A 13,074-nucleotide genomic window follows, 5' to 3' on the forward strand; every position below is an offset into this window, starting at 1 on the left:
CAGTGACGAATGTAGTTTCAGGAATTAAACAAGAGTGGGTTATAAGAAGTTGTGGCCATAGGATGTTTAGATAGATAAAAATAGCTTAGTTTAAAGAAATTAGTACCTACTGAGCTTTCCAACTTTTATGTAAGGTAGCATGTGACATTCATTCAAAATTTCCTCCTCTATATCATTCCATGCAGCTCCTTATTCAGCCATTGTGCAAAATCCACTACTCTCATGTCAATTTTTAAAACCTACTAAAAAAATTCCAAACCAACTGAAGTGATTTTTTTAAAAACTGTCTATTTCTATTATTGATTTCCACTTCTCCCATACACAGTATAAACTTTCTTGATGAGAAATAGATTAGCTTGGTTCAATTCTAACTTTGATAAAAAATTGAATAACAGACCAGAACCAAAACAAAAAAACATCTTAGTGTATATGCTATGATTGATTTCATCACTCGTGTTTTTCTTGACACCTTGTCAAGATTAAAAGCAAACATGCTGATATCTTCAAATTCTTTTTGGATCACAGACATGGAATTTCTATAGGAGATAATCAAAAGGAACCCACTTTTCCATTCTTCTTGACCTCAAAAATCCAGAAGTCATTGAAATTTAAGACTGTGCTAAATTGGGCTCATATTGAAAAAATCATTTTATAGCTCATTTGCCAAGAAGAGAAATTTTGAGGTTCAAGGTAACCTTCTGTCATCTTCCATTCTTTTGAAATAATGTGTGTTTTCCACCTCCATGCACATACTGTTTCCCCGATTTCAGTCTAAAAGTGTTCAATCTATGGTGAAGACCTATTGAAAGGGCAAGGAGAAGAGGTTAAAAAAAAAGACCTAAGGGACCACAGAAATCTATTTGAACTGAGCCCTAAAATCCATCTATAGTCTTGGAGATCTCTGTATGATGAGTTTCTACTACCATGAGTTTTAAAATACCCAAGGATAAAAAACAAATATAGTCCTTATTTCAAAATCTAGAAAATACCCTGATATATTTAAAGGTTAACTATTTTCATTAATTGGCATGAGAGGTGTATCACTGGCTTCTCTGGTGGCTCAGATGGCAAGGAACCTGCCTGCAATGTGGGAGTACCAGGTTGATACCTGGGTTGGGAAGTGATCTTTTTAGATATAACCTTGTCTATCATTAGCACTTTCATTAAAACCACTTGCAAGGTAGGATCCATCTTTCTCATTTTGGTTTCTCATCTTAAGGCAGTGGTGAGTAGAAAAAAGCAAGCAAATGACTCCCTGTATGAAAATAAGGGTATTAAAATCTTTCATCTAATAGTTTCAGTATGTCATTAGTCTGAAGGTGTATATGATCTTCTGATTCTGGAGTCACAAGTTCAGTAAAAGATAGATAGGTAGTTAAGTAGATAGATACATACATATACACATATATAAAAATATAGGTAGGTTTGGGAATTCTAAAGCCCTCTACAACTCTCAAATACCTTTACCTTATTTTAGACTTATGTGTTCGCTGCCTCTTTGTTTTCACCTGGCTCTATTGTTGGTCTTGATTCCTTTGATGACCTACTGGTTCTGCAACTCTTCATCAGACAATAAACACTATTCTCTTCTTTTGTTTCCAAAAAATTCCACTAATCAAAGAATGTTTCCCACACCAGACTTTCACTACAAAAAAGTTATCAGTTGACATGTCCTACCAGCCTAATATTACCACCTTGTTAGGCCTTATATTTTCCTCTTTCTTCCATCCCTACATTTCTTGTCATCACCATATCTGTCTAGGAGGAAATTCAAATTATTCTTTCATGATTATGCAAAACAATTGTAGTCTAGGAACTGTGGTTGTAAAGAGTCTGTTTATGTGCTTTCTTTCTTTAAAACTTTTTCTTATTGATTGAAATATAGTTAGTCCACAATGTTGTGTTAGTGTCAGGTTTCCAGAGAAGTGATTCAGTTATACATATATAAGCTATATATAATCAATCTGATTTTGGTGTTGACCATCTGGTGATGTCCATGTGTAGAGTCTTCTCTTGTGTTGTTGGAAGAGGGTGTTTGCTATGACCAGTGCGTTCTCTTGGCAAAACTCTATTAGCCTTTGCCCTGCTTCATTCCATACCGCAAGACCAAATTTGCCTGTTACTCCAGTTGTTTCTTGACTTCCTACTTTTGCATTCCAGTTCCCTATAATGAAAAGGACATCTTTTGGGGGTGTTAGTTCTAAAAGGTCTTATAGGTCTTCATAGAACTGTTCAACTTCAGCTTCTTCAGTGTTACTGGTTGGGGTATAGGCTTGGATTACCGTGATATTGAATGGTTTGCCTTGGAAATGAACGGAGATCATTCTGTCATTTTTGAGATGGCATCCAAGTACTGCATTTTGGACTCTTTTGTTAACCATGATGGCTACTGCATTTCTTCTATGGGATTCCTGCCCACAGTAGTAGATATAATGGTCATCTGAGTTAAATTCACCCATTCCAGTCCATTTCAGTTTGCTGATTCCTAGAATGTCAACATTCACTCTTGCCATCTCCTGTTTGACCACTTCCAATTTGCCTTGATTCATGGACCTAACATTCCAGTTTCCTATGCAATATTGCTCTTTACAGCATCAGACCTTGCTTCTATCACCAGTTACATCCACAACTGGGTATTGTTTTTGCTGTGGCACCATCCCTTCCTTCTTTCTGGAGTTATTTCTCCACTGATCTCCAGTAGCATATTGGGCACCTACCGACCTGGGGAGTTCCTCTTTCAGTATCCTATCATTTTGCCTTTTCATACTGTTCATGGGGTTCTCAAGGCAAGAGTACTGAAGTGGTTTGCCATTCTCTTCTCCAGGGGACCACATTCTGTCAGCATCCTCTGGATCATCAAAAAAGCAAGAAAGTTCCAGAAAAACATCTATTTCTGCTTTATTGACTATGCCAAAGCCTTTGACTGTGTGGATCACAATAAACTGTGGAAAATTCTTCAAGAGATGGGAATACCTGACCATCTGACCCACCTCTTGAGAAACCTATATGCAGGTCAGGAAGCAATAGTTAGAACTGGATATGGAACAACAGACTGGCTCTAAATAGGAAAAGGAGTACATCAAGGCTATATATTGTCACCCTGCTTATTTAACTTCTATTCAGAGTACATCATGAGAAATGCTGGGCTGGAAGAAGCACAAGCTGGAATCAAGATTGCTGGGAGAAATATCAATAACCTCAGATATGCAGATGACACCACCCTTATAGCAGAAAGTGAAGAGGAACTAAAATGCCTCTTGATGAAAGTGAAAGAAGAGAGTGAAAAGTTGGCTTAAAGCTCAACATTCAGAAAACTAAGATCATGGCCTCTGGTCCCATCACCTCATGGGAAATAGAAGGGGAGATAGTGGAAGCAGTGTCATGTCAGAAGTTATTGTTTTGGGCTCCAAAATCACTGCAGATGGTGAAATTCAAAGACGCTTTGAATTTGAAACTCAAAGACGCTTACTCCTCGTAAGGAAAGTTTTTTTGAAATTCAAAGACGCTTACTCCTTGTAAGGAAAGTTATGACCAACCTAGGCAGCATATTAGAAAGCAGAGACATTACTTTGCCAACAAAGGTCCAACTAGTCAAGGCTATAGTTTTTCCAGTGGTCATGTATGGATATGAGAGTTAGACTGTGAAGAAAGCTGAGCGCCGAAAAATTGATGCTTTCGAACTGTGGTGTTGGAGAAGACTCTTGAGAGTCCCTTGGACTGCAAGGAGATCCACCAGTCCATCTTAAAGGAGATCAGTCCTGGATGTTCATTGGAAAGACTGATGCTGCAGCTGAAACTCCAATACTTTGGCCACTTCATGCGAAGAGTTGACTCATTGGAAAAGACCCTGATGCTGGGAGGGATTGGGGGCAGGAGGAGAAGTGGATGACAGAGGATGAAATGGCTGGATGGCATCACTGACTCGATGGGCATGAGTTTGAGTAAACTCTGGGAGTTGGTGATGGACAGGGAGGCCTGGCGTGCTGTGATTCACAGGGTTGCAAAGAGTCGGACACAACTGAGCAACTGAACTGAACTGAACTGAACTGAAGTTATATATAATTTGTTGTGTGGTCACTAAGTCATGTCCAACTCTTTTGCAACTGCATGGACTGTAGCCCACCAGACTCCTCAGTCCATGGAATTTCCCAGGTAAGTATAGTGGAGTGGGTTTCCATTTCCTTCTCTAGCAGATCTTCCCAATCTGGGGATCAAACCTGCATCTCCTGCACTGGCAGGCAGATTCTTTACACTGAGCCACAAGGGATGCCCAAATTATACATACATATATAAAAATATGTGTGTGTGTATGTGTGTGTGTGTGTGTATAGATAGATGTGTGTGTATAGATAGGTGTATAAATATATATATATATATACACACACATGTACATCATATTCTTTACCATTATAGGTTATTACAAGATATTGAATATAGTTATCTATGCTATACAGTAGGTCCTTGCTGTTTAGTTTATACATAGTAGTGTGTATATGTTAAGCCCAGACTTCTAATTTCTCTCTCAACACTCCACTCCCTGATATCTTCTTTGGTATCCATAAATTTGTTTTCTATGTCTATGGGTCTGTTTTACAAATAAGTTGATTTGACTCACTTTTTTAGGCTCCACATATACCTGATATCACATATTTGTCTTTCTCTGTATGGCTAACTTCACTTAAAATGATCATCTCTCTAGGTCCATCCATGTTGCTGCAAGTGGTATATTTCATTCTTTTTTATGACTTACTAATATTTCATTGTATATGTATACCAAATCTTTATCTATTCATCCGTCAATGGGCATTTAGGTTGCTTCCATATCTTGGCTATTGAAAATAGTGCTGCAATGAACATTAGGGTGCATGTATCTTTTTCAATTATATTTTTCTCCAGATATATGCCCAGAGATCACTGGATCATAAGTTTAATACATATTTAGTTTTTTTTTAAAGAAACCCTGTTCTATTCCCTGTAGTGGCTGCACCAAGTTATATTCCCACCAACAGCATAGGAGGGTGTCTTTTTCCAAACCTTAGCCGGTATTTCTTATTTGTAGACATTTCAGATGATGGCCATTCTGACAAGCGTGAGGTGATACTTCATTGTAGTTTTAATTTTTATTTCTCTAATAATTAGCATATTGAGCACATTTTCCTGTGCCTATTGGCCATCTATATATCTTTTTTGGAGAACTGTCTATTTAGATCTTCTACTCACTTTTTATGGGGTTGTTTGTTATCAGATATTAAGTTGTATGAACACGGTATATTTCTCCATCTGTTTGTGTCCTCTTTGATTTCTTTCATCAGTGTTTTATAGTTTTCTATGTATAGGTCTTTTGTTTCTTTAAGTAGATATACTCCTAAGTATTTTATTCTTTTTGTTGCAATGGTGAATGGTATTGTTTCCTTAATTTCATTTTCTGTTTTCTCATTGTTAGTGTATAGGAATGCAAGGGATTTCTGTGTGTTAATTTTATATCCTGCAACTTTACTATATTTGTTGATTAGTTCTAGTAATTTTCTGGTAGAGTCTTTAGGGTTTCCTATGTAGAGGATCATGTCATCTGCAAACAGCAAAAGTTTCACTTCTTCTTTTCCTATCTGGATTCCTTTTACTTCTTTTTCTGCTCTGATTGCTTTGGCCAAAACTTCTAAAACTATGTTGAATAGTTGTGGTGAGAGTGGGTACCCTTGACTTGTTCCTGATTTTAGGGGAAATGCTTTCAATTTTTCACCTTTGAGAGTAATGCTTGCTGTGGGTTTGTCATATATAGCTTTTATTATGTTGAGGTATGTTCCTTCTATTCCTGCTGTCTGGAGAGTTTTAATCATAAATGGATGTTAAATTTTGTCAAAGGCTTTTTCTGCATCTATTGAGATAATCATATGGTTTTTATCTTTCAATTTGTTAATGTGGTGTATTACATTGATTGATTTGCAGATATTAAAGAATCCTTGCATTCCTGGGATAAAGCCCACTTGGTCATGATGTATGATTTTTTTTACTATGTTGATGGATTCTGTTTGCTAGAATGTTGTTAAGGATTTTTGCATCTAAGTTCATCAAGGCACAAAGAAGGAAATATAGATCAATGGAACAGAATAGAAAGCCCAGAGATAAATCCACCAACTTATGGACACCTTATCTTTGACAAAGGAGGCAAGGATATACAATAAAAAAGACAACCTCTTCAACAAGTGGTGCTGGGAAAACTGGTCAACCACTTGTAAAAGAATGAAACTAGAACACTTTCTAACACCATACACAAAAATAAACTCAAAATGGATTAAAGATCTAAATGTAAGACCAGAAACTATAAAACTCCTAGAGGAGAACACAGGCAAAACACTCTCTGACATAAATCACAGCAAGATCCTCTATGACCCACCTCCCAGAATATTGGAAATAAAAGCAAAACTAAACAAATGGGACCTAATGAAACTTAAAAGCTTTTGCACTACAAAGGAAACTATAAACAAGGTGAAAAGACAGCTCTCACATTGGGAGAAAATAATAGCAAATGAAGCAACAGACAAAGGATTAATCTCAAAAATATACAAGCAACTCCTGAAGCTCAATTCCAGAAAAATAAATGACCCAATCAAAAAATGGGCCAAAGAACTAAACAGACATTTCTCCAAAGAAGACATACAGATGGCTAACAAACACATGAAAAGATGCTCAAACGTCACTCATTATCAGAGAAATGCAAATCAAAACCACAATGAGGTACCATTACACGCCAGTCAGGATGGCTGCTATCCAAAAGTCTACAAGCAATAAATGCTGGAGAGGGTGTGGAGAAAAGGGAACCCTCTTACACTGTTGGTGGGAATGCAAACTAGTACAGCCGCTATGGAGAACAGTGTGGAGATTTCTTAAAAAACTGGAAATAGACCTGCCATATGACCCAGCAATCCCACTTCTGGGCATACACACTGAGGAAACCAGATCTGAAAGAGACACGTGCACCCCAATGTTCATCGCAGCACTGTTTATAATAGCCAGGACATGGAAGCAACCTAGATGCCCATCAGCAGATGAATGGATAAGAAAGCTGTGGTACATATACACCATGGAATATTACTCAGCTGTTAAAAAGAATTCATTTGAATCAGTTCTAATGAGATGAATGAAACTGGAGCCCATTATACAGAACGAAGTAAGCCAGAAAGATAAAGACCAATACAGTATACTAATGCATATATGTGAAATTTAGAAAGATGGTAATGATAACCCTATATGCAAAAGAGAAAAAGAGACACAGATGTACAGAACAGAGTTTTGGACTCTGCGGGAGAAGGCGAGGGTAGGATGTTTCCAGAGAATAGCATTGAAACATGTATATTATCTAGGGTGAAACAGATCACCAGCCCAGGTGGGATGCATGAGACAAGTGCTCAGGCCTGGTGCACTGGGAAGACCCAGAGGGATCGGGTGGAGAGGGAGGTGGGAGAGGGGAATGGGATGGGGAACACATGTAAATCCATGGCTGATTCATGTCAATGGATGGCAAAAACCACTACAATATGTAAAGTAATTAGCCTCCAACTAATAAAAATAAATGGGGGGGGGGGGGAGAAAAAAATAAAAGAGGAAAAAAAAAGTTGTATGAGCTTTTTGTATGTTTTGGAAATTAATCCCCTGTCAGTTGTGTCATTTGCAAATATTTTCTCCCAATGTGTAGCCTGTCTTTCCATTTTTTCTATGATTTCCTTTACTCTGCACAAGTGTTTTAGTTTGATTGGATCCTATCAGTTTATTTTTGCTTTGTTTCATTTACTTTGGAGACAGAGCAAAAAATTGCTGCAATTTATGGCAAAGAGTGTCTGCCTATACTTTCCTCCAGGAATTTTATAGTATCTGGTCTTACATTTGGGTCTTTAATCCATTTTGAGTTTATTTTTGTGTATGGTGTTAGAAAATGTTCCAATTTCATTCTTTTACATGTAACTGTCCTGTTTTTCCAGCACCACTCATTGAGGAGACTGTCTTTCTCCACTCTATATTCTTGCCTCCTTTGTAATGGATTGATTTTATGTGAGCGGGTTTATTTATGGACTTTCTATCCTGTTGCACTGACCTCTGTTTCTGTTTTCTGCCAATACCATATTGTTTTGATTACTGTAGCTTTGTAGTTTAGTCTGACGTCAGGGAGTGTGACCCTTCTAGCTCCATTTTTTTTTTCTTAAGATTGCTTTGATTATTCAGTCATTTGTGTTTCCATACAGATTTTTAAAATTTTTGTTCTAGTTCTGTGAAAAAGCTATTGTTGATTTGATAGGGATTCAATTGAATCTGTAGATTGCCTTGAACAATATGGTCATTTTAACAATATTGGTTCTTCCAGCCCAAGAATATGGTATATCTTCCCATCTGTTTGTGTCATCTTCAATTTCTTTCACCGGTGTCTTATAGTTTTCAGAGTAAAGGTACAGGTCTTTTGCCTCTTTAGGTAGGTTTATTCCCAAGTGTTTAATTCATTTTGATGCAATAATAAGTGGGACTATTTTCTTCATTTTTCTGATACTTTGTTGTTAGTGTCTAGAAATGCAACAGATTTCTGTATATTAATCTTTTATCCAGCAACATCACCAAGTTCATGATGAGTTTTAGTAGTTTTTTGGTTGAGTCTTTAGAGTTTTCTATGTATAGCATTATGTAATCAGCAACCAGTGACAGTTTTATTTCTTTTCCAATTTGGATTCCTTTTATTTCTTTTTCCTTTCTGACTGCTGTGACTGGGACTTTCAAAATTATGTTGTGTAAAAGTGGGCATCTGTGTCTTGTTCCTGATCTTAGAAGAAATGTTTTCAGTTTTTCACCACTGAACTGATGCTAGTAATGGATTTGTCATATATATACTTTATTATCTGGAGGTATTATCTCTCTGTGCTCACTTTCTAGAGAGTTTTTATCATAAATGACTGTTGAACTTTATCAAAAGCCCTTTCTGCATCTATTGAGATGATCATATAGTTTTGATTCTTCAGTTTGTTAGTGTGGTATATCATGTTGATTGATTTGCAGATATTAAAAAATCCTTGCATCTTTGAAACAAGTCTCACTTAATCATGATATATAATCCTTTTAATGTTTTGTTGTGGGCTTTCCTGGTAGCTCAGACAGTAAAGAATCTGCCTTCAATGAAGGAGACCTGGATTTGATCTCTGGGTCAGGAAGATCCCCTGAAGAAGGTAATGGCAACCCACTCCAGTATTCTTCCCTGGAGAATCCCATGGACAGAGGAGCCTGGTGGGCTACAGCCATGGGGTCGCAAAGAGTCAGAAACGATTGAGTGACTAACACTTTCACTTTCACAATGTTTTGTTGGAGTTGGTTTGCTAGTATTTTGTTGAGAATTTTTGCATCTATATTCATCAGTGATATTGGTCTGTAACTTTCCTCTTTTGTCATATAATTGTCTGGTTTTGGTATCAGTGTGATGGTAGCCTCTTTCTTAAACAAAAGAACCATCCAACCACAATGATTATTTTAACATTCATCTAGGAGGCATCCGTATTTTGCTTGCCATGGCCATTTACATATACTATTACCTAAGCATCTAAAGTTGGCAGTATGATAGGGAAGGCAAACTGTGTACAAATAATTGACAGAGAAAGTAGATGATCACTAATAAATTGTGACAAAATTGCCCAAAGCTAATCTCAAATACTAAGTAGATATAATTATATGTGGTAAGAAGTCCACTGAGTAAAAGCAGAATGTTTATAAATGTGTCCTAGGTCAACAAATGTCCAAAACATCTGAATTAAAAGGAAAAAGGAGTATATCATATGGCAAGCAAGTGAAATTTCCCACTGCCTCAGAATGTTCAATAATTTTCTTTCAATCTGGTCTACTTTGTCCTAGATCTCCCACATAGTTCAAACCAAATCAGCACTTCTTAACAGCAGGCACTTGAAAGAGGAAAATGAGCTTATTTAGAGAGCACCTGGACAAAAGAGAAAAGTAGAAGTAATGTCAAGTATCAAAAGCTTCCAATATTTCATGTACAGCCTTTGGATGGAAGATTTACACAGGTCTCCCACTCAGAATCAACACATTTACATGTTTTCCACGGCTCCTCTGAACATAACTGCAGCTTCACGCATGCCTCTTGTACTGTCTCAGTTAAAGCTAAAGTAAAGTGTGAATACCCAACAAGATGAATGTAATTGCATCTAGCATGGACATCACTTCATGTCTAGGGCTTGGGACTTTTATAGTGCCTCTCCTCTCTTCCTAACGTTCCCCCTTTTGAATAATGAGGCATATTTCCCATTTGTTTTTGCTCTCAAAACTCAGTCAAAAGGAGAAGTATATGGATAGTACTCAACTTCTTTGTGTATTATATTCTGTCTGACCTGTAACATGATACAACTTTAGCTTCTTTTTTTTCCCTTAGGATAGAAAACCATATCCAAAGGAAGATCCCAAGTTTGAGTAATTACAAACAGAACATATATATATATATAACCATATGTTTTCCAGTATTCAGGTTTTTGTACCCAGAACCACTATATTACTTAAAATGTAAATGCTTAATTTCACCCAAGCAGAAATCTCTAAGCAATGCCTTAATGATCACTCTCATCAAGCAATCTTGAATTTGTGTTATAACAGCAACAGTGTGTTCTTGCAGTGATAACTATATAGCAATTTTTTTTTTTTTTACCATGTCTGCATTTTGGTTCTCCAGGCACTAAAATTGGGCAACATACTTGCTTTTTTAGTGCTATTTTCCTTAAACTATTAAGCATAGCTCTGTCCAAAGTCAAAGTGTTGGAAGGAAATAAGAGTCACCAATGCTAAAAAGACAAAGAACCACTAAATCTTATTTAATTAGATATAATCTAATTCTACATGTACTGCCACTCCAACTTTGAGACTGCTTAGCAAAGACCTAGTATCAGCAACAGTGCTAAGATACCAGCATCATTCACACACATACTCGTTAATAAGCCATAGCCAGATTGGAGCTAGCCTTACAGATTCCACATTATGACAAGAACATTAATTTAAGCTGAGGCAGTTTATCATAATAGAACTTACATGGTAAGGCACTTAAGCTTTTGACCCCTTGGTTACAATAAGCCTCTAGATTCTCATTTGTAAAACAGTGATAAAAGGAGTAAAAATCTCAGGAGTTTTCTGAGGATTATATGAGTTATTGCAAGTAAAGCACTGAATAAAGTAAAAGAGCAAATACTAAAAAAAAAAAAAAATGCACAAAAAGTTATGAATATTGTTCCTTTTTGTCTTTTTTGCTAAATTGCAACTGAGTGGAGAACAGTGAATAATGATATATAAAAAGCAAGTGGGATTTATATATTTACGAGAACATTTGACATTTTCTAATTAATATTAAGATCAATGACCTACAGGAATCCATGATATTATCAGTCTATTATACTCTCCTTTTTGGTATCTCTTCATGTGAAATTCTATATTCCTACCAAAACAAAAACAAAAAACTGTCCACTCATGTTTGGTAAACTCTTATCTGACATGGGAATATCCTTTTGGTAGTTAAAGGCCACTAATTCATTGCAGTAACCATTCAAGTGAATTTAATGTAAAAAGTAACAGTTGGATACCTGTGTGGAAATTGGAGGTTCTATGAGTCAATAATAAATAAATCCCAGTACTAAAAAGAGATGTATGGTTTTCCTATAAACATCAACATATTTGTAATTAATTCCCAAAGGCATAGTTAAAAGAATAAAAAACAGAAAAAGTAAAAGCATTTCACAAAAAACTAGTCATAAAATTACGGATAATATCAACATGCTTGGAGACTAAGATAAACACCAACTTGATGTGACTGCTTGATAAATAAATCTTCTGTGAAGGAGATATGATATCGATTAATTTTAAAAATTAAATTTATAATCATTGAAAAAATAACATGAATGGCTAATAAAGATATGAAGAAATGCTTAAACTAGTTTTTAATAAAGAAAATCAAATTAAAACAATATGATGTAACTTTATACCCATCATATTAGCAAGTATTAAAATTTTAGGTAGCATAAATTGTTGGAGAGATCATGGGAATATGGAAATATTTATGCAGTACAGATGGCAGTTTAGACTGTGGAGCTATTATGGAGAGCAATCTGATAGTACACAATCAGATTTAGTATATAAATACTTAAAAAATAGCAGCATTCCTTTTCCTGAGCATATATCCTAGAGAAATTGCTACTAGGTCCAAAAGGAATGACTTTTACATCACTGCTTATCATGGTAGGAAATTGGAGTCAATCTGGAGGGCCATTGTTAGGGAAAGGACATAAAAACATGGTGGATTCAAACCACGGAATAGTAGAAGGCCACGGAAAGCAACAGGCTGAATGTAAATGTAATTTAAATAGTTCATGGAACCGTTGCTGTGTAAAAACTATAAGATAAAATGAGACCTATAATAGTTTATAAAATAAAAATATGTACTTATAAAAATAACATGTATTTTTCAAGGATATATATATAATAAAAGGATACAACATAAATATATTAGAATGATTACCATTTTAGGCTAGTGGTGGAGTAAACATGATAAGAGATAGAGATATAAAACCTCATATATGTTAAAAAGGAGGGGCTGTTTTACATTTCCATTGCTACATAACAAATTACCACAAATTTAGCAGTTTAAATAATGCAAATTCATTATTTCACAGTTCCTGTATGTCGGAAATACAGACAAGGCTCAACTGGATCTTCTGCTCCAGGTCTCATAAGACTGAAACCTAAGTGACAGGTGGAGCAAGGGTCTCATCCGAGGTTCAGAGCCCTCTTCCAAGCTAATGTGGTCACTGGCAGGAATCATTTCTATGAAGTTGTAGAAGTCATAAGCTGTACCTTCAAGACCATCAGAAGAGCATCTGTTTGATGCTTCAACTTCTTTTAAAGGGCTCATCTGATTAAATCAGGTCCACAAAGAACAATCTCCTTTTTGATTAATTCAAAGTTAGCTGATTAGTAACTGAATAACAGCAGTATTGGCCCATTATATTCACTGATCCTATCCATGTTCAAGAGAATTTGATAAAATAGGGTATA

Source organism: Cervus elaphus, chromosome 13 (assembly GCF_910594005.1).
Source record: "Cervus elaphus chromosome 13, mCerEla1.1, whole genome shotgun sequence".
Lineage (NCBI taxonomy): Eukaryota > Metazoa > Chordata > Mammalia > Artiodactyla > Cervidae > Cervus > Cervus elaphus.